Genomic DNA, 10,393 nt, shown 5'->3' on the forward strand with positions numbered 1-10,393 from the left:
TAAGCATGCAGTTATTATTATGCTTTCATTTCCCTATGTTCTTCTGCTCTTTTGTAGTAAGACTAAATGGGTTCATTTCCACCATGAAGAGAGACATGCATGGAGCTATGGGGAGAAACAGCTATGTGTCTGGAATGACATGAAATGGACCATGAAAAAGCAGATGGGGCTACTTTTCTTTTCCAGGAAGGGTTAATAGGAAGGAAAGAAGACCGTGAAAACCATGAGCATCATTCACTGATGACAAAACAAATGGATAAGTCACAGGTTTTTTGGCTTTGCTGCCATCTAGCAGAAGATGGACAGCCTGACATCCATCCACCCACTGGGACAGAGAAGAATATTAGATTGCTGAGGTAGCTGGGGGATAATGTGGATTATGGTTCAGGTCTGAGCTGGCCATTCTGGATAGCTGACTCTTAAAAGGTGGCTTGTTTTTGAAAGAGCAGATTTAGAAGCAGAAGTAGCTGAGACTCACTCCTGTTGCTGGAGGAGTGAATGAGGCTGGTCTTCCCTGTTGGCACTGTTGGATTGAAGGAGATGTGCAGCCAAAAGAACAGGACTTAGGAAAATTCTGGTATGCCCTCTAAAGACAAACCTTCTATAAAAGGTAAGAGCTGTTTTAATTTCTGAGGAAAGGAAAGCACTCTTTGTGTGTACAGAGCACATTTAAAAATAATCAGTTAACAATATCAGTCAACTTGATCAAAGTTTGGTCAAAGCTTATGTTAAAAAACCCTTTAGCCTGTAACACGTTTCAAGCAAGTCATTAGCTGATTCTGAGTGTGTACTGCTTTATCATCTGAACAGTCTTGAACAAAGCTTAGTTACGTAATGATCATGTTAGGCTCCTAAATGAGTTTCCTTTTCTGCAATTATTAATCCTCCAGTTTCTCTCTTTCTTGCAATCTCATTTTCTCCTGCAGTGTATGGTCCTTTTGCAGGGACAGATAACTACGTCTTGCAGACAGTCATTTATGGTCTGTGTTCATTAGTTCACAGGCAAAGGAAGCAAAGCAGACTGTACTCTGATTTTCCCTTTGTGCAATGGAAACTGAACATTTATTATGGTTTTGTTGCTGATGAGAAGTTCAATTGCTAATGTAACACAGGCTAAAACTTTTCAGAAATAAATGTTTTGTGTTCTGGAACAACTGAACTCACATGTGTTTTCCTGGGAGGGAATAAATTGGCTAAACCTGGGTTGAAGTGCTCTTGGGAGGCTGAGAAACATTATGATAATGTTGTGCTTAAGCTCAGACTAAGGGTTAACCAGGTCACTCAGCATGAAGGTTAAGCTTTAAAAGAAACGGAGACAAGGGAAGATAGAGAACTATACACACAAGCAAAGTTAGATAGAAGACTATACACACAAATCATCCAGGTAAGTTTGCCCTGTAGCTGTGTTCTTTAGATTATTGAAAATAAACAATTTTCCTGCCAGATCCGATTAGACTGAATTTTTTAAAGATGAAGTGAGAAATTTTATTCCCATTCTTTTTCTATTGGACATCACAATATGGCAAAGGCCATTTGCCTGTGAGGAGCATATCAGAAACCATGGGGCCCACACTCAGCTGAGTTTCTTTGATGCTGCTTTTTCCTATGGCTTAGGAATACAACAATAAGTTACATTCTAGATCTCTAAATTACATTAGATTTCATATGAATGCAAATATATGTTAAGTAGTTTAAGAAGTGCCTTGGGGAGGGGATGTTGACCACCCTTCCATGCTGGAAGGGCACGGAGCATGTTTCACCTTCCTCAGGGGAGCTGTCAGCTAGACAATGCCCTTCAGCTGAGTATGGGGAGGCTCTCAAGGGCAGAGGGCTGCTTCACACATTCAGCACCTCCCGAGACACAAGCCTTCTCCAAGTGCTGGGCATCAGGATATCACTTGCCAGAGCCTGTGGCTGGTGTGGGATAGACATTACCCCATGAACAGCTTCTTCAGAATGCTGGGGCAATGGGCTCGGGGGAGGGATCTGGGGAGTGAGGGTGTCCAAGAAACCATCATAGTCCATCATGATGCTGTCATCAATTTGAGGTCACTTGGTGAGAGCTTTAGTGGTGTAAAACTGAGTGGCTGTAGTTTTGCTGAGGCTGGGGACTCGGGGGGTTAAAGTGGAGTTAAGAAAGCTTCTTATTCAACCTCACAGTTGGTATTTGCTTAGAAATCAACAAGCTGTTCCTGTGGACAAAACTTGGCAGAACTTGAACATATCAGCACTTGTGTAGTGAAGGATGCTCCCACTTGCTTGTCCTCTGAGATGCCCATTATTGAGGTGCATCTGTGTCTAGGACTTTCTGGAAATTGTAAGTTTCTTAGGGCCAAAATTTGTCATTCTCTATCTGGAGAAGGTGACTGGAAGAGGAACCAGCTGCAAGTGCACGAAGAACTGTGACAAAATGGTGTAGAATAGATGATGAGGAGCAGTGCTAGGCTGTTAGGAGCTCTTGGAGACTATTCCACTTCTATCTCTCCAGTCCTACCTTTCTGAAAAAATATCAAGCCCTACGTAGCCAAACAGTACTTTTATAGGGTAGTAGACTCCATCTATCTATGTTAGCTAGAATACCCATATAGTACTTTTTTCAGCTCTTCAAATACAGCATACTTGGTGTGTGATTTTCCTGGCCACAGCAAATTGTGGTTTGGGCATGGTGGTGAAGTGCTCACAGCCATTTGTTGCTAAGTAGAAATGTTGCATGGTTTCATATAAATTGAAATATTTTCAGTGTGTGCAGCTCCCATTCCAGATGTGCATTTCAATGGCATAAAATCAGAAGCTATGAACATTTGGCACACTTTGCTCCGGGGACAAAGTGTTGATAGGACAGAATTTAGTTGAGATAAACGCAGTGAGATAACAATCTTTCGTGATATGACCTTACTGCAGGCATTAAAAAATGTCTTGCAATGAGACACCTTAGCCTAACTAGAATGCTGCCAAGATATTTTTCCTAGGCATTAATTTTCTCTGCATCTCCAGCTACATCCATTGTCCTGTACTCAGAGAAATCACTCCCACAAGCCTCACAAAATGGAAAGCCTTAGGAAGCAGACATCAAAACAACTTCCTTTGATAGTTTTGTTGTTTGTGCAAAAAACAACAAAAACTCTCCTTGTAGTATGTCATAATATGAATTCTGATGTGTTTCCAGTGATATTTAATCCAGGTCCAAAGCAGGATTTTTCAAATCTATGTTACAGCATGACCAATGTCCCATAGGAGTGGCTTATTCATCCCTAAAATCCTTTGGAAGGGGGTCACTATGCAACAGGATATTCATTGAAAAAATCTACTCCCAAACAAAACAAAACTGCACAGTTGAATTACACACTGGTAAAAATAGGAGGTGATTGTGGTAAGGCTGAATGCTGAATCCACTAAACTGAGAGTTTAAAAAATACCTTCAGTGTTTTATCTATAAATATATATGGATGTTTAACTCATGGTATAACTTTTATCTTGAGAGAAAGCACAAAAAGATTTGACTCCTCTAACAGAAACCGCAAATGTGTTTTATGGATTCAAATTGATCTATGAGTTTCTCTTGACAGATTTCATTACTTACCTGAATGACCAAAAGTTTTATTCTGCAATTCCAGTAGAATCAATGACTTGATAATATAGGAAAGGAAGGGGAAAAGGAAGAAAAGGGAAGCAAAGAAAAGAAAAGAAAAGAAAAGAAAAGAAAAGAAAAGAAAAGAAAAGAAAAGAAAAGAAAAGAAAAGAAAAGAAAGACTTTTTTACTTTATTTACGGAAGTTCAACCATAATGCAACAAGGGCTCAATTAAAATATAGCAGAAAAGTTCCTAAGAACAGACTGAGACAGATTCATTTGATTCCTTAAAAAGGCAGGATACAAATGTTCTGGAGACAGTATGGTGTGGAACAGTCCTCTGTTACCACGACTAGATAAATTCTCTATTGCTTTTTTCAAAAACTGCTGCAGTGAGGTAAATTTCCTCTCCCCACTTCCAGGAGCTTCTCTCTATTTCCTATATATTAGAACTGCTGATTTCTAAATGACAACTTGGGACAAGAAGGGCAGGACTGTCCCTGTAGAAATGATACAGTTACATTCCCTTACCTTCTCAAAGGATATGAACACACATCCCTGACATGGAACTCCTCCACTCCCAGAAAAGCAAGCAGTCCTAGAGAAAATTACTCCCTGAAGCAAGATAAATGGGTGAGGGAGGTTATGCCTGAACAATTGTGCCACTTTCCAGGCAGCATATCTATATCTACCTCAAGTTGTAACATCTTCCCTATTTTACAGAACTTAATTAGGATGTCCATCTGGTTTGCACCATGGAGAGTGATGGGACCCATCAGAATATGTCAAAATGCAGTGATATAACAGGAATCCTTGGGAGAAGACGTTCATGTGAGGAGCTATCTTTTGGAAATGAGGAGTGTTTGACTCCAAGATTTTCAACCTCACTCAATGCACACAGGCAGAGCCAGTGCTGTCTCCAGCTGTTGTGCAGTGCTGGATGAACACCAGAGTTGTGCCAGCTAATGCAATCCCACAGAAGACCAGGTGAACAGTTTCAGGAGATGAGAAAACTGGCATGAGAAAATATCCCAGTGCAATACTCAGTGACTGATTGCTTGGATTTGCTGACATTGTTCACTCTGCAGAATTGTTTCTGAACCTGTGATCATCTCACAGTTGTTTCACATTTTCCTAAGCTGAAATGGAAATTACCTAGCTTCTATTCTGGGTCAGCTGTAGGTCGCTGCCTGGCTGCTGTTACCAGAAAGGTTTCTGATTTTATTTTCTTATTCTCCTCTTCCATAGAATTGGTTTCAGTTCAGCATCTTGTCCTTCAAAGTGTTTTCAATGGGTTTTTTTGCCCCTCTCACATACAATTTCAAGTTGCTGTAAACAAATTGTATGGCTGGTGAGCAGACAGGAAACAACTTGAAAGGATAAGGATATAGAAAAATTAATTCCCTTTAGAAAAGAGCTTGAGTATTATCAGTTGGGGTTAGCAGGTATTTGCACTTTGAGTGTGGCAATTAGATGCTGCAGTGCTGGGCTGCTGGAGGGATATGCAAACTTCTTATGATATATCTTTCTGGTAAGCTGCTAAGAACAAAAATCCATCAGTTCTAGCAAATGCTCTGACTGTTTGCTAGAGGAGAGCTTTAGCCAGATGCAGTTGGGCAAAATTCCCCTTGTGTCCCCAGGGTGGGTTACTGTTCAGTGAGCAGTGGCTGCTGCCATCACCCCACAAATGGCTGTGTTCAACTGGCCCTGGTGGTGAGCACAATAGAGAGTGACCACAGATCCTCTGGTTGGAAAGATATTTAATCTGTCTCTTCATGCTGCTAATCATTGATCCAAGCGTCCTCTGTTTGAAGTACTGCTGAAGGGGGAAGCTCTTTATACTACCATGTGGTTATGATTAATCTTTTCAGCCAGGCTCCCTTTGGCCAAGAAGGAGCCCCGGACAGTCTCTCTCCCTCTTAATTATACTGGTTTAACAGAGAAACACTAGTAATTAGAGCCCAGAGATGCCAGTAGGTATATGTGAACATGGTGTCAGTTTACAAGGTGATATGGTAAAGCTGATTCAAGCCTTTACACAATCTCGTTCTCATTATAGAGGTGTAATTAATCACTTTGTCTCATTAGCACACTATTGGATTAAATAGAGTCATTTTAACCTTCCTCCCTATCTTGGAATCTACCCTCACACAACAGAAGCCAATTTCCTTTGGAAAATATGATCAAGCTTTTGTATCTGTGTGGACGTGGCTCTGCAGAGTTAAGTTAATTTTAGCCTTTTGATTATTCACCTGAACTTGAATGACATGTTAAAATCATTGTCTTGGAGACATCCCTGGTCCAGACATGTCATTGGCTGAGTTGAGGAGCTTGGCTGGCCGAGTCCAAGGTGGGCTCCTTTGCTGATAAGGGCTGTGGTGAAGAGAGCTAAACGTGAAACACTGCCCCTCCTTTCCTTTGAAAAGCAGCTGCTTTTCAGCTTTATGGCTGGTCTGACCCAGGCTGGATGGCAGCTGGGTAGCAGCTGTGCCTGGGCTCAGCCTCTGGCTCGGCCTCAGAGCAGCCTGGTCGCTGAGCTGGGTGATTGTTGGGCTGCATCTGGCCATGGCCTCTGTCTCTGGGCCCAAACCAGACCCTCACGGGCATTCCAGCTCCTGGCTGCTGAGGCTGCTGCCTCCACTGACCTTGCTACCACCCTTGGCTCCCAGCTATCCTTCTCTGCGGAGCAGCTAGCCATTGCTGTGCCCTGCCACAAGTTTTTCCTGAAGAAGGATCCAGGTCAGTGTCATGACTCAGGCCTTGTTGGTGCCTCATAGCCCTGCATGGAGAGATATTCAGGGAGGGATTTTTGCTACTTGTCTTTGCATCTCATTTTTCTTTTAATATTGGCCAAGCAGAACGCCTCCTTGAAAATGAAACAGAGCAAATAAGTATCACCCAATTTTGCAAAGAATTACAAAAATAACATTTTTCTGTGCAAAATCAAAAAGGCCAACATTTTCTGAGCTCCAACAGACTTAAAAGGTTTATAAACCTTTGAGATTCATTTTGCCCTCTTTAATTAAGCTCGTGTCTTGAGAAAGCCAAAGGGAGGTTTAGAGACATCTTTAACAAATAACAAACGTCAAAGACTTTGCTAGGAAAAAGCTGGTGGTCTGGTACTTTCTTCCTGTCTGCTGTTTTTTCCCAGAGATAACATTTTGCTAGGGTTGTGCAGGACTTTGTAGCTTGCCTTAACTTGAAGAGATGTCCAGAGAGACTCTGAACAGGGCAGGAGGGAGGCTGGCGCCTAAGTGAATCCTTTTATCCCCTACAGAGGCTCCTGGAGCTCAGCCCCAGTTACTCTGGCAGGGCGTTGCATAGTTATCTGATTATACCAAAATATACTCCCTGAAACATCTTTTCCTCCTTAAGTGTGTGTGCTGGGAAGAGCTTTTGCTTTCTCAACCTCTTAAAATATTATTTTTTCTAATGCATTTCAAATGTTTTTGTAAATGTCTTATATGCATGAGGGCTTCAAACTATGTGATTTCTGCCACACAATGATGGAGTGGAATCTTACATTAAAAATCAACGATCACACATCAAGGGAAGGTCACACCAAAACCATCAGGCTTGTACTGCAGGAGCACAAGAGAAGGTTTTGATGCTGTCCCAAGCTAGTAGGCTCTGACATGTCTAAAAAATGGGAGGACCCAAGCAAGGCTGAGCAGAAATTCCCCAAATTATTTTCAAAATTATTTTAAAATCGGTGAATATATTGACCTGCTCAACAGGGCTGGTCCCTGCACTCTCTCTGTTTTCCTCCACATCCACAAGCTAGATTCTCAGCTCTTGTGAGGCTAAGTGATATTCCTGGTTGCCATTTCTCTGGATTTAGAGAAGTCAAAGGCTGCTTTGCTCAGTGATGTGCAGTAGATAATGGGTAGAATTAAGAACTCCAGAACCAGGATACTGACCCTCCTCCCCTTCAAGCCAAGGCAGACCAAGAGTGAGCCCACTGAAATCACTGGCATCGTGTTACTATAAAGGCAGAGAAGAACACGAGTGTTTGTTTGCCACTTAGGCCTAGAGTGTCTGTAGAGACATTTTTAACCATCATCTCCCAGACATCCTAGTTTCAGTACAATAAGGATGAAAACCCTAATGTAGGTGAGCTGCCAAGTGGGGGATTTTGTCATTACTTGGAGCAAGTCTCAGAGCAGAGCTCCAGTCAACTCCTCCCTAACATCTTCTACCTTATGTTCGTTTAATTACTGGGGCATTTCAGGCACAGAACAAATCGTTACCAGTTAATGAAGATTTTGAAGGGGTGTAGGGTGATTAAATTACATGCTGGTTGGTTATCAGTGAGATGCAGAGACTATGGAGAGGCAAAGCATTTTCTTTAGCATTGTAGAATTGGCTGCCCAAATAAGGGAGGTGTTTCCTTCTGGACAATTTATTGTGGAATTTTTATATCTATTTCTTATTTTCTAGGCTTTAGATAGTTTCCCTTTTCTTCTCAAAAGATTAAATCTGGTCCAGCTTGGCCCATTTCAGCTGCTATTATAGGCACTTACCAAGATGCAGTATTTTACATATATTGATGGTTCGTTTGGTCTCTCTACATTGCCTTTGCTATCACACCACACTGTGGGGATTGGAGTGCAAACTGCTGGTTCATAGCTGTTAGTTTTGAAACAAGAAAGCAGCTGCTGGAAAAAACCAAGTTTCATGCTCCCCTCCCACCCAGATTTGGTATATCATCTATGAAATTACACTGTTTTCTCATCCAAGGTGAGAAATACCCAACCAGAGGCAGGGGAAAGGCATAAAAGCCTGGCATCTCACATTCAGGACTATAATGAGAATTTATTTATTTGGAAAATGCAGTAAAATGGAGGAGCTCCGGCTGAGGTAGAAGGTTTTGTCTCCTAGGAGGTCTGGTGATAGCAGACTTGGAGGTCCCAGCATTTTATGAACAAAGCAATACAGCCTTTTGCCACCCACAAAGTTACCATGGCCTTCAAGGGGAATGGGGGAAGGCTTTGTACTCTCAGAACTAAAGCCAGTGTTGACTGACATGATTAGAATTAATTTCATCACTCTAGGAATCCTTGGAGAATGTGCTTGAAAAAATATCCTAAATTCTCATTGCATTTCTGGTGCAATAAATGAATCTGGAAAGAATCTGGACACTAATGCTTCCTGCACACATGGATCTTCTCAGACGATCACAGTCAGCATGGCTTGAATTTGCCTCAGTTGTGTGAGTAGCCCTTCTTTTCACTCCTTTACATCCAAGCTATTAAATTTTAAATTTTTAAGCAGGCCATGGAGCCTTGCTCAGGAACTCTGGGCTAGAAGGAGAAAGCATTACCATGACCCAAGCACTTCTAAGGAAATCCTCCTTGTTGACCAAGACAACTGGTGAAGACCTGCTTCCCTGGACATGGTGGGAGCAGGCTTTGCTTTGCTGCCCGTTGAAGGCTTCCCTTTTGCTTGCCTCTGGGTTTGCTGGCAGTGCTCAATACCTTCCAGCACCAGGGGGTGGCTCTCCTAGCTGGCTCTAGGTTGCCCAGCCCAGGCTGGGAAGCAGTAAGACATTCATCCACAATGAACTGCTTGTTAATTTCCCTTTTTCATGGAGAGAACTGAATCAGATGGCGTTTGGTGTACTTCCCTAACTATTTTTTACTTTTGAAAAAGGGAGTTCCAAGTGCACAAGTGAGGACAATAACTGTTGGAAGATACAGCCCTGCTACTCCTCAAGGAAATGATGGCCACGGTCCCATCAGTGTAGCTAGAGCACAGTTAGGGCTTGTTAGTGATTCTCATAAAGTATTTAATCTTATTAAACTTCTAATTCTTCTGTATCAATTGAAAGGGAAAGGTATTTATTGTTGGAGTAGCAGGTCAGAAAAAGACCAAAAACAACACTGAGTGAGCTGCTGAGTTTTCCTTTTAGAAATTATTTTTGAGCATCTCAACCCTTTGCAACTCACAGTCATTTTGAAGCTGTTGTTGGTGACATGGGACATTAACTCACATCTCTTTAATCCTGGGAAGGGTAAGGTGGCAATACTGGGCTTGCTGAAACCCATAGTGAACCTGACATTGATTTTTAATGGGAGCAAACTTGGTTTGGGTCGAGCTGTGTCTCATGCTCGTGGTTAGGGAAGGGCAGGAGAAAGTGAAGGGGAAGCCACAGGTCTGTGGCTGTGTTGTCCACTTGTTCTTTCCAAGCAGTTGGCGGATCTAAGGACGAAAAGCAAGCACCAGCTCCTCGGGTGTCTGTGGCCACAGTCAGGCAGGCATTGCTGCCCTCCTGTGGAGAGCAGGACCGAGGGACGGCTGCAAGGACACAGGGTCCAGCGTGGGTCTGGGCAAGCCCCTTGGCAGTGCTGGGGTGTGCTCCCGTGGTGGCCAGCTGAGGATCACTTCGCATGGCTTTGGGCCAGGGTCACCCGAGCCATGGCCTGCTCCAGGACTTCAAGAGCTAATTTACATTGCACTGGTCCTTGTGCCTGCAACAGGTGGGTGGCAATTATGCCCATGCTGCATGCAATAGCTGGGTACTGGAGCCACTGGGGCGAGCTGTTATCATCTGCTAGTCCTTCAGTGCTCACATCCAACAAAGACTCCTCACCTGGACGTGTGGTGCAGGAATATTTCTTTTCAAGGATGTCCTTGAAAGTCTTCCATACTGAAATCAGAGCCTCAGTTTTAAGTTCATTTTTTATTCTGTAAAAGTTTAATATTTTGCTAACAGATAGTCTAAAAAAATATTCAACCCAACACTGTGATTGGAGTAAAGCTATATGCTGACAGGTAAACAGATAGCTAGAGAGCAGGAAAAGCAGGACATCTAATCACTGAAG

This window comes from Anomalospiza imberbis, chromosome 5 (genome assembly GCF_031753505.1).
Source record: "Anomalospiza imberbis isolate Cuckoo-Finch-1a 21T00152 chromosome 5, ASM3175350v1, whole genome shotgun sequence".
NCBI classification, from domain to species: Eukaryota; Metazoa; Chordata; class Aves; order Passeriformes; family Viduidae; genus Anomalospiza; species Anomalospiza imberbis.